The sequence below is a fragment of the Rhineura floridana genome, chromosome 1 (genome assembly GCF_030035675.1).
Source record: "Rhineura floridana isolate rRhiFlo1 chromosome 1, rRhiFlo1.hap2, whole genome shotgun sequence".
Classification (NCBI taxonomy): Eukaryota; Metazoa; Chordata; class Lepidosauria; order Squamata; family Rhineuridae; genus Rhineura; species Rhineura floridana.
The window spans coordinates 71738508-71750699 of NC_084480.1; the positions used below are offsets into that span (position 1 = coordinate 71738508).

At 45.2% G+C, this 12192-nt stretch overlaps 1 protein-coding gene across 8 annotated transcripts in view; it reads left to right on the forward strand.

The window, feature by feature from the left end:
- Window positions 1-12192, forward strand: part of FER (FER tyrosine kinase) — a 268182-nt gene that overhangs the window by 2152 nt on the left and 253838 nt on the right. The window contains exon 1 of one of the 8 annotated variants that reach the window (XM_061623672.1): window positions 3048-3095. The exons of the other annotated variants lie outside the window; for them this stretch is intronic. The gene's annotated coding sequence lies outside the window, so the exon portion shown is untranslated. Of the gene's footprint in view, window positions 1-3047; window positions 3096-12192 lie in introns of those variants that run through there. 8 annotated transcript variants of the gene reach the window in all.

The following is a 12192-nucleotide window of genomic DNA, read 5'->3' on the forward strand; positions in this document are numbered from 1 at the left end:
CATCTGGTGGCCCACTAGTTGGGAAACGCTGCTCTAGGTGCTGTGGTGGTATAGATTGGCCTGTACTGCAGCGCCGAGAAAGTGCACGTGGGCTGTGGTGGCAATGTTCTCCCTATGCAGTTTAATAGAGGCCCAGACCTCCAAATGTCCATAGAGAATCTGTGCTATCTATGCCAATCCCTCTCTCTCGGTGGCAGTGTGGGGAGGATCATGCTGGCTAGTGGGTAAGCAGAAGGGAGGCTCCAAAAGATGTTTTGCCAAGGGCTGTCCATAATGTGGGGCTGGACCTGAGAAGGAGTTAAGAACAATGCCCTAAGTGAGGAAGTAATTGGGATTGACAGGTGACAGTCTTATTCATGGGCTTTTGTCTAGCGATGAACCACTTACACATCTAAACCCTTTTAACTATGGAAGGCAAAGGTGCATGAGTATAGCAGATATGCATTGTTGGGATTTTGCATTCCTAAGCTTGATTTTCTCCTTCCAGAGATGGTGGCAGGGTTTCATCTATGTGAAAGTTCAGGCATCTCTTCACTAGTCAAAATTTGGTCCACTGATTGGCGGAATTTTGCAAGGAAAAAAAGGAAAAGCTTCTCATTGTGCTTCTCTAATTCATTACTGAGAATTAAACATTTAAGTATGACTTTCATAAGTGTGGTTCAAGTGGAAATGGAGGTGTGGCAAATATTTCCACTTCTAACCTAGCCCGATTCAGAGACGATGGAGGACCCAGAGCTAATATTCATATTAATAATTCTCCTCAATGCAATTAAACCTAAAACACTGGGAATGAGGCATTGCTCTTTAAATTTGTAATGGCCTCAACATAATGAGAAGGACAGACCCCAAATCCACATTCCAAGGTTTTGGTTCCATACCCAAGTGTCTCCAGCCATAAAGCCATAATCTTTAAGCTTATATCAAAGACATGAAATGTTGGACTGACTATAATTAATTACAAGCAATAAAATCACACTAACAAAGCCATAAACTACATGTGTTGTAAATTGATAACTGATTCCAGTTAGTTGGACAACCCTGTTTTCACAGACACCAAAACATTCCTAACAACTTTTAGCATGTTCATATACACCAGTGGTTCCCAACCTGGGGGCCGTGACCCTCATGGGGGCCGCAAAGTAATCCAGAGGGGGCCGTGAACAGTAAAGTAATGAATTATTTATTGATTTTTTTTTAAAAAAAGTCTTCACTCCCTGGAGAGTCTGCTCCCCACTGCTGCTGCAGATGACACCTCCCCCCTACTCCAAACGAGGGGAGGCCTTTTGCTGAAGCACCAGAGCATCTTTCAGACATCTGCCTATAAATACATGGCAGACGCCAAAGGAGGCTGAGGGTGGAGATACCGGAAGAGGGGATTACTATCACCGATTCCTCCTTGCACTGCTGCTGCACACCCTTACTCAAAACGAGAGGAGAGGGCTTTCTGCGGAGCAAAAAGAAGCAAGCCTGCAGGGAAAGGCTGCTTTCCTCCCTTCCTTCCTGGAAGGCAGCCTGCCTCTCTAGAGGGAAGGGGTCATGGAATTTGTTGAGCTTATAAAGGGGGTCCCATACTCATAAAGGTTGGGAACCACTGATATACACTATATGTTCCCATGTTCAAGAGATTTAACGTATGTTATTCTGTAGCTGAAATTTATTGTATTTCTTTCATGTATTCAGATAAATTAGGGAATATACCATGTCGCTATAATTTAGAACAGTTTCCTCTGACAATTGTGCACTTTAGCAATTAAGCTTAGGAGTATATCATAAATTTAAACTCTTCAAAGGAAAATTTAGTATAAATAAATATTCCTGCATTTTAGCACCAAGGCAGTCTTTGCTTCTGTCTCCTGAGAAGAGGCAGGTATTCAGTAATGTATGGCCAGCAGTAACTCAGGTTATCCGAAAGTTGCAGAAACAGTCCATAGCATAGGTCAGTCTGTCTTTGGGAGCCTTTTTGATATTCCCTATATGCTAAATCGATTCTCCTTTTTGTGGGGTTTCTAATATTTGCTATTTTATTCCTAAAGCTATTTACAAAATAAGGATGTAGTTTGTTGCTTTGAATAGATGGCATGTTATAGACTTCTACTCTGAACACACCAAATCTGTCACAGAGGCTACTTTCACTGGCTCCAGTTGACATTCTTGTATGTGTATGTAAATAGGGGTTTCTAGAGAGGAAATGGATGTAGTGGTAGAGGAAGTATCCATGCACACATCAGGAAGTTAAACAGGGAAGTTATGTTAAATTTTGCTTGTACACCTTAGTAAGATGTTGGAACTCTTAGTGAGTGCACAGGTTTCTCAGGGCTGTAGAAAGAGGCTGTTAGATGTAATGTACTTGTACACAAGGAAGTAGTAGAATACTTCATACTTTTGTAGTGGTCTCTAGCAGAAACAAGGTCATTGTTTTATTCTTGGATTGTATAATTTGGGTGAATGGGACCCATCACTTCGTAGCATTGACTAGTTGGATCTGTTTGTAATGGAGATTGCTTTTTTGGTAGTGTTCCACAAGACTGGTGAAGCAAAGCTAACTAGGTAAGCAAGTAAAGTAGGTTTTTCACCTCGTAGTGATTTGATTTGTACTTGAACTTCTTTGTGTTGCTGATCTTCAGAGTGTGTGGAAACATGATACAAATGTGCTGTATTACTTAATAAAATATTGCTTTGAAGAATGTGTCATTGTCAAAGCCATAAAATGTTTCATCTTGTTAAATATGTTTTTTTGGAGAATGGGTGGGAATCGGTTTGAGTCACTAATTGGATTCATTTAAAATATAAGGTACACAGAGGAGTCATAACTTAGAAATAGTTTGCTTGCAAGAGCTCTCAGGTTCAGTCCCTGACATCTTCAGGTAGAGCTGGTAAAGTCTCCTGTCTGAAACCCTGTCTGAGAGCCTGGAGAACTATAGCCAGTCAGACGACACTGTAGACAGTACTGAGCTAGATGGGCCAATGGTCTGTATAAGACAACGTCCTATGTTACTAATGGAATTTTATCTATGCCTTGATACTTAGGAGAAAATGCCTTGAAAATTAGAAGAAAGGAATACTACAGAAAGTCTAGTCTCTGCTGACAAACTTGGGTTGGTATATTATTGCTTGTAATAGCAAACATGGGTGGTTGAATGCTGATCAGTTTGGAAAAGAAATGAACCCATCCCAAAATAAGGTAGTGGTGTCTACATAGTTGGGACATTCCCTAGGTATGCAGAAATTAACGTTTGTAAACTGAAATAAAACTACATTTTGAAACCTCTAAAATAGTGGTGGAGAATCTGTGGTCTTGCAGATTTTTTTGGACTGCAACTCTCATCATTCCTGACCAGTGGCCTTGCTGGCTGGGGCTGATGCAAAATTGGAATCCAACAACATCTGGAGCATCACAGGTTCTCTTCTCTGCTCTAAAACAACTTGACAGATGGTGCTGAGATGCACAAGCAAACATCTCCAGTTGGCATCAGTATTCTGTAATAAACCTTTCGTATTCTGATTCAAAAGGTATTATAATTAGTTTAAAACAGGATATTAGGATGGGGTAAAAAAAGTCTAAGCCTCAGATTTCTGAATTCCACACATTAGTCCCATTCCTTAACTTGAGGATTTCCTTGAAACTGAGGCGTAATTGCACATCCCCATTTGACATGAGCTGTGTTAGATGCAAGCTTAGGTGCACTTCAGCTATACCTGCTTCTAAGGCTGTGGGGGTATGTAGGACATCAATCTATTGACTTACTTATGATTTGAGCTAACTTCCCAAGTTGTGGGTAGCGTTCCTCATCTCACTTGGCTTGGCACTATCTGTGAGATGGGGTTGGGTGATAGTTTGCCCAAGGTTGTTGAATTTTGTAGTGGAATAAGGATTTTGAACTTTGTTTCCCCCCCTCCCCCCCATATCCAAATCCTATTTCTCTACTGTGCAACATGCGCAGACTTTTACAACAGATGATGCACTGATTTTAAAGCATTTTTGAGAAGCAAATTACTGGGGTAAAGTTTTTTGAAATGCTCTTACAACCTTATTTTATAAAAACAAAACATACAAGACAGGGTCAGAAGTGGCTGGTAAGAGTAGCATGCAGAGCTATGTAGTGGCTGCCACTTCAGTCTTTAGCCACTCAGCTTTTCTTGCATTGGAACCTCTAGATTTAATTTCTTAAAACTGTGTTTGTGACTCACCAGGTACTCTTACACCTCCTTATGCAGAACTATATATTTGATTTTCACACTTTTCATGTATCTTCTGTTGTGCTTGTCAGCACTGAGAAACTAAAATGCTGAATTGGCTGTAAGCAATTGTGTTGCATCTTGGATTTTAGTTTAGTTTAGTAATGGAGTTGAGAATTATTGTTGAAAAGCAGTGAGAATAGTGCTTACAATTTGCCTAATTTCGCAGCACAGTTTGCATTTTTGGATTCAAACATTTGAGGAAAGATGCTGCTGGAGATCTGATATGTAAAAGGTGAAGAATATGGGATGCAGGCTGGGCTACACTTATGGAAAGTGCAGTAGGATTGACTTTCTGGAACCTGATGCTCAGATAAGTACTCGTCCAGACCTACATTTGTAGCTTAGGTCCCAATTGATGGCATCCTAAATTAATGTTACTGAAATGGTTGAGAAATGCAACCTGGCACTCTTCTTCCCTTCATCTTGATTAAAGCAGTGACACTTCAGTAGATCTAGGCCTTTTACATTTTAGCTCACCAGTGGCATCTGTCATATCCCCATGCATATGTGGGGAGTGCTGACTGACCCTGGAAACCACAAGAATAACAAGGGCTTTCAAGTGACTTTCCCCATGCATTCACAAAAGGTGTGAATTGGGCCATACAGACTGACTTGTTGCAGACACATCTGGCAGCCATGCAATCTACACCTTTGACACATGGAAAAAGAGGCTGTATGCACATACTTATGTACACATGCATGGCTGGTGGCTGGGGCTAGTCCACATACATCTGTGATCTCTCTCATGTATGGAAACAGCTCTGTGTTTTTGTAATGCCAAAGGTGCAAGAGCTACTGACTTTTTATTTATAGTACATAACCAATGAATGTAAGAACAGTTTAATATAAGTTCCCTAGTAGGATACGAACCAATTTTAAATAATAGGAATGGTAAAGGCCACGAGGCATATCTAGCCTGCTAAGGTCCCCTCACCCCTGAATATCTTTTTGGGGTGTAAGCTGCTGCACGGGGACTGGGACGCACGCACGCGCGTACACACACACAAGAGTGACTTAGAAATTATTCTAGGCTTATTGCAAATTGCCCTGAAGAGGCAGCATTCATAGTTTTGATTATTTTAGCCTCGCTGCTGAAACAGTGCTGCTTTATCAGCTGAGAAATCAAGGAGAAGAGTTGATGTGAGATTTTTTTCCATCAAACTATCTTACAGAACACATGTGAAAATGAAGGAGCACCTTTTAAGTTTGTATTGTCTAATTTTGTTTGGTACTTTATTATTCTTATTATTTATTGGATTTGTTAGTTGCTTGTTACCCGGAGGTCTCCAAGCAACTTACAACATTGTTAAAAACAAAAAGAAATGCATCATACCATAAAACCCTCCTCTAGGATGCACACCTTAACATGGTGTGGGGGTTTGAGAGTGTCGAAGAAGCTGACAGCAATGCTGTCAGGAGTCTAGACCAAGAGGCTAGACTCCTAGTAGGGGCACCCAAGGCAGAATGGTCAAAGCAGAGACACCAGACTAAGATGCATCCAAACTCAGAGGAAGGCAATGGTAAACCACCTCTGAATACCTCTTACCATGAAAACCCTATGAACAGAGTACCCAAAATGCAACACAAGATAGCGTTGGAAGATGAGACCTCCAGGTCAGATGGCACTTAGTGAGCTACTAGGGAAGAACAACAGACAAGAACAAGTAGTGCTGTGACTAATGACGCAGGTGGGTCAAAGCCGAAAGGAAGCCCAGAGGCTGATGTGGATAGATGCGAAAGGAGAGTCTGGAGTTGTACGACGCACACAATAGGAACATGAAATGTGAGAAGCATGAACCACGGAAAATTAGAAATTGTCCAGCAAGAAATGGAATGCATCAGCATTACAATACTTAATGTGAGTGAATTCAAATGGACAGGAATGGGGCATTTTCAATCAGGCAACTAAAAAATATTTGATGCAGGAAATGAGAAATTAAGAAGAAACAGGGTTGCTTTAATAGTGAGAAGCGATATGGCAAAAACAATTAGGAGCTATAATGCAAGGTCCTGAGCAACTGATATCAGTGAGATTAAATGGGAAACCTATTAATATAACCATCATCCAAGTCTACACTCCAACAGAAAACACAGAAGAAGAGGAATTGGAGAGATTGTACACAGAAGTATAGGAAGAAATTGATCGCACACTAAAACAAGATGTGATGATAATCATGGGGGACAGGAATTCAAAAGTAGGGAACAGAAGAACTGGGAATAGTGGGGAAATGAGGATTAGGAGATAGAAATGAAGCAGGAGAAAGACGTAATGAATTCTGTGAAACAAATAATTTGTTTCTTGCAAACACAGTTTTTGAGCAACCGAAAAGATGACTGTACATGTGGACATCACCAAATGGTCAATATAGGATTCAAGTTGATTATATAATTGTTAGCAGAAGATGAAGTTCCATACTTTCTGCGAAAACAAGACCAGGAGCAGACTGCGGTACAAATCATGAACTGTTAATATCGAAAATCAGAGTAAAGCTAAAGAAGACCAACAAATAATAAATAAATAAATAATAATAATAAATTTAATTTATGTGTCGCCTATCTGGCCAATGGCCACTCTAGGTGACGTACATACAATAAATATGGCAGAATACAATATAAAAATACAGTGAAATATGTAAATTATAAGAGCAAACAATACATAATAGGAGGCATTTAAAACAGAAGAATATTAAGCCTCCCCAGAAGTCCCGAAAGCCTGCTGAAAAAGCCAGGTCTTTAAGGCCTTGCGGAACATATTCAGGGAAGAGATGTGCCGAAGATCTTGTGGGAGGGAGTTCCAGAGGGTGGGGGCCGCCACTGAAAAGGCCTTCTCTCTAGTGCCCGACAACCTAGCTGCTTTGGTTGGCGGGACTGAGAGAAGGCCTTGTGTGGCCGATCTTGTCAGGCGGCATGATTGGTGGCGTTGTAGGCGCTCCTTTAGATAAACTGGGCCGAGACCGTGTAGGGATTTAAAGGTTAAAACCAACACCTTGAATTGGGCCCGGAAAATAACTGGAAGCCAGTGTAGATCGAACAACACTGGCGTGATGTGGTCCCGGCGACGACTGTTTGTGAGTAATCGAGCCGCCGCATTTTGAATAAGTTGTAGTTTCCGGACCGTTTTCAAGGGTAACCCCACGTAGAGTGCATTACAGTAATCTAATCGAGAGGTGACCAGGGCATGTACTACCAGTGGGAGCTGATGAACAGGAAGGTAGGGTTGCAGCCTACGTATAAGGTGTAGCTGGTACCAAGCTGCCCGGCTCACAGCCGAAATCTGAGCCTCCATGGACAGCTTGGAATCAAGTACAACCCCGAGGCTGCGGACCTGGTCCTTTAGGGGTAAACTCACCCCATTGAACTTCAGGTCAACGGTTCCCAACCTTCTCTTGTCCCCCACGAGCAGTACCTCGGTCTTGTCGGGGTTCAGTTTCAGCCTATTCCTTCCCATCCATCCACTCACGGACTCCAGGCACTTGGACACGGTCTCCACAGCCAACTCTGGTGAAGATTTAAATGAGAGATAGAGCTGAGTGTCATCCGCATATTGGTGACACTGCAGCCCAAATCTCCTGATGATTGCCCCCAGCGGCTTCATATAGATGTTAAATAGCATGGGAGAGAGCATAGAACCCTGTGGCACACCACAATTGAGAGGCCAAGGGTCTGAAACCTCCTCCCCCAATGCCACCTGTTGGTACCTATCAGAGAGAAAGGAGCGGAACCACCGTAATACAGTGCCTCCTATTCCCAATCCCTCTAGGCGATATAAAAGGATACTGTGGTCGACAGTATCAAAAGGCGCTGAGAGATCAAGGAGGACAAGGAAGGTAAATTCTCCCCTATCTAATGCCCTCCTCATATCATCTACCAGAGCGACCAAGGCTGTTTCAGTTCCGTGACCAGTCCTGAAGCCCGATTGGTATGGATCTAAGTAATCCGTTTCATCCAAGTGTGTCGACAACTGATTGGCCACCACTCGCTCAATGACCTTGCCCAAGAATGGTAAATTCGAAATTGGGCGAAAGTTATTAAAAACTTGGGGATCCAAGGAGGGCTTCATCAGGATGGGCTTTACAATTGCCTCCTTGAGGGCTGATGGCATCACACCCTCTTTCAAGGATGCGTTTACCACCGCCTTGATCCCCTCACCCAACTTCTCTCTGCATCTCATGATGAGCCACGATGGGCAAGGGTCAGTTAGACAGGTGGTAGGCCTTACAGTCGAGAGCACCTTGTCCACATCCTCAGAAGAGAGAGGCTGAAAATGATCCCAGCATACCGGTATGCAACCAGTCAACTCCGATTCATTCACTGTATCCACGGCGCACGGGATCGAGCTCCGTATGTGTTCGATTTTATCAGCAAAGTGCTTAGCCAAAGTGTCACAGGAGGCTTTTGACTGTTCCAAGGGTTCCTGAGCAACTGGACCGACCAGGCTTCGGACCACTTGGAACAACCTCCTGGGACAGCACTCTGCAGACGCAATAGAGGCAGTAAAGAAAGCCTTCTTTTCTGTCCTTATTGCCACTTGGTAGGCAGTTACTGCTGCTCTAACTTGTGTCCGGACACCTTCGGAGCGGGATTTCCGCCACCGGCGTTCTAGTCGTCTCACCTCCTGTCTCAGAATACGCAGCCGTGGTGTATACCACGGTGCTAACTGAGTTCTGTTCAGGGGGAGAGGACGTTTCGGAGCCACCCGGTCTAACGCCCCAGTGATCTTTCCATTCCACTCCATCACCAGGGTTTCAACCGGGCAACCTTCAGCAGGTTCCAGTTCCCCTAGCGCAGTCAGGAATCCATCAGGATCCATCAGGCGCCTGGGGCGGACCATTCTAATAGGTCCATCACCCCTGCGGAGAGGGTGTGGCAGCGTGAAGTCCATGTTTACCAGATGGTGATCTGACCATGACACAGGAGTGGAAAGAACCACTCCCAACTTCAGAGCACTTTTTTCCTCTCCCAGGACAAACACAAGGTCAAGAGCATGACCGGCTACATGGGTGGGCCCAGTATTACTGAGGTGCAGTTCCCAGGAAGCCATGGTTTCCAGGAAATCCCGAGGGGCTCCAGTGAGAGTGGTCCCGGCATGCACGTTGAAGTCACCCAGCACTAACAATTCTGGGGACAACGCCCGTACAGCCGAGACCACCTCCAGCACCTCGGCCAGGGAGTCTGCTGTGCAGCGGGGTGGGCGTTACACCAGCAGGATCCCTAAACTGCCCTTCGGGCCCAACCTCCAGTACATGCAGTCAACAAACTTGGTCCTATGGAGAGGAGATCTGGCAAAAACCAAGGACTCCCGGTAAATGACTGCCACACCCCCTCCCCGCCTGCCCACCCTCGGCTGCTGTGCGCAGCGGAAACCCGGCGGACACATGGCCTCGAGAATGGGTGCAGAGGCCTCATCCAGCCAAGTCTCCGTAATACATGCCAGGTCTGCACACTCATCCAAGATCATGTCGTGGATGAGTGAAGTTTTTTGTACCACAGACCTGGCATTGCACAACAGCAGACGAAGGTCGGTAGGAACCTTGCATCCCCCAGTTATCGTCTGGTTTTGGGCAGACCCGGAACAGGGGATGGGTATAATGCATCTACCCCCTGTTCCCCTATGCTGGCGTGGTCTGCCTACAGCACCTTTCCAGCGCCTGCCGCCCAGTCTTTCAATGACTTGGCCCCTCACCTCCCCTGTCACATCCCCTCCTGACTTGCACATACTCTATCCCTGCCCGCCAATCAACAGGCCACCCAGTCTAAAACAATAATAGACCATAAACCCACCCCCAAGTGATAAATAACAAAAATAAAACAAAATATAATACAATTAAAATCAATATAATTAAAAATTACATCTCAGTCGCACATCCACACATCCATGTATCCATACACACTCCAGTCAACCCAGCACAATATCCTTCCACACCAGCGTCCAAGCCCCGCTCCACAGTAATAGCAGGCAGCAGCAGCAAGAGCCGCTGCGATGGTAGCCCAGCAGCGACAGAACGGACCCGAAGCGGTCCAACAATGGCAGAGCAGCAGCAACAGTCACAGCAGCCGCGTCCAGCCACACCAAGAACGACCAGCAGATGGCAGCACCAAGCCCGGCGAGAGAGGTTGCAATGGCAACAACAGCACCACAGGCCCCAGCGCGATAGGCCGCAACGAAAAAGCGGCGGCGGGAACGGTGGCAGCAACAGCACGGACAACGATGTTCTGGGCGGCAACACAACCGGGCGAGCCAGCGACGGGCAGCAGCACAGTCCGCAGTGACAGAAGCGGTGATACACGGGCGGGCAGCGACGGCGATGACGCGGCGGATCCGGCTGCAGCAATGGCTGCACGACCAAGGGCGGCACGACCGCAACCAGGCAGCAAAGCCACGGTAGCGACGGCGACAACGGGCCGGCAGCAGCACAGCACAGCACAGCCCAACAGCAGCAACAATGCACACAGGCGGCACCAACAACAAAAACGAGGCCAGCCCAGGCAGCACGCCCCACAACGACATCAGCGACAACAGCGAGCAGCGGCAGAGCCAAGGTCCCCAGCCATGCAGGTAGACAACAATAGCCAGTCCGTGATGACATGCAGACAGGTAAACAGGCAGATAGATGGCAATGTAGTAGGTGGAATAATGGCATCTGAAGGTTTTTTAAGAGCTGAAACGCGGAGCTCCCTGCCGAGCGTCCGTCTCTGCCGCCATCTTCTCAAAGCAATCATAATGCCAAAATACAGTTTAAATAACATCCCAGAAGCATATTACAACTGGTACAAAACACGGCGGCTCGTTTACTTACGAATAGCCGCCGTTATGATCATATTACCCCAGTGTTATACAATCTTCACTGGCTTCCAGTTATTTTCCGGGCTCAATTCAAGGTGTTGGTATTAACCTTTAAATCCCTATACGGTTTCGGCCCAGTATACCTGAAGGAGCGCCTGCAACGTCATAAAGTGTGCCGCCCTACAAGATCTGCCACTCAGGGCCTTCTCTCGGTTCCACCGACTAAAGTGGCTAGGTTGGTGAGGACTCGAGAGAGGGCTTTTTCTGTGGCAGCCCCCACGCTTTGGAACTCCCTCCCAATGGATCTTCGACATGCCCCTTCCCTAGATATATTTCGCCGAGGCCTGAAAACTTGGCTTTTCCATCAGGCCTTTACGACCTTTGAGACTTCCAAGGTGAACTAGTTCTAGAACTGTAATATGAACAATCTACTAAATACTGTAATTTTTACATTGTACTGTACTGGCTATATTGTTTATTGTATTTTATCATGTTTTATTGTACGCCGCCTAGAGTGGCCACTGGCTAGATAGGCGGCCTATAAATTAAAGTTTATTATTATTATAAAGATCAAATAAGGAACAGATTTGAGGCTTTAAACTTAGTTGGTAAAAAACCAGAAGAACTATGGATTGAAGTCAGAGACACTTAACAGGGAAGAATGCAAAAAGACAATACCTCTAGTTAAAAAGAGAAAGACCTCAATGGATGACTGAAGAAAGTTGTCAGTTAAAGATGGTGAAAGAGAGAAGGAAAGCAAAAGGAGATAGAAACACAGTCAGAACCCTAAATACAATAATACAGCGATTAGTACGTATGGACAAAGAACTATTATAATAGTTATTGTTTAGAAATAGAAGATGTCAGCTTTGGGGCTGGGAGCTGGGCTGTAACTAATAAGCCAGCAGTTAGCTGCGTCGTAAATCTGCCAAGGCCAGCAGATAACAGGAGCTGGCTGGAGAAAGGAATGCTTCTAACAACCGTACCAGTAGCAGTGTCCGAAAGCGTCGTCAAGGTGGGGAAGCTGGGTTCAGAAAGCCAGGGGTTCAGTCTGAAAGGTCTGGAGTCTGCAAACTACGTTTCATGTGGAGGTCACGCCTGACGTTGTAGTCAGCAGCCTGCTGCAGTCACAAACTGCCTTTTTAAACCCACTTCCTAGACAGGTGCAG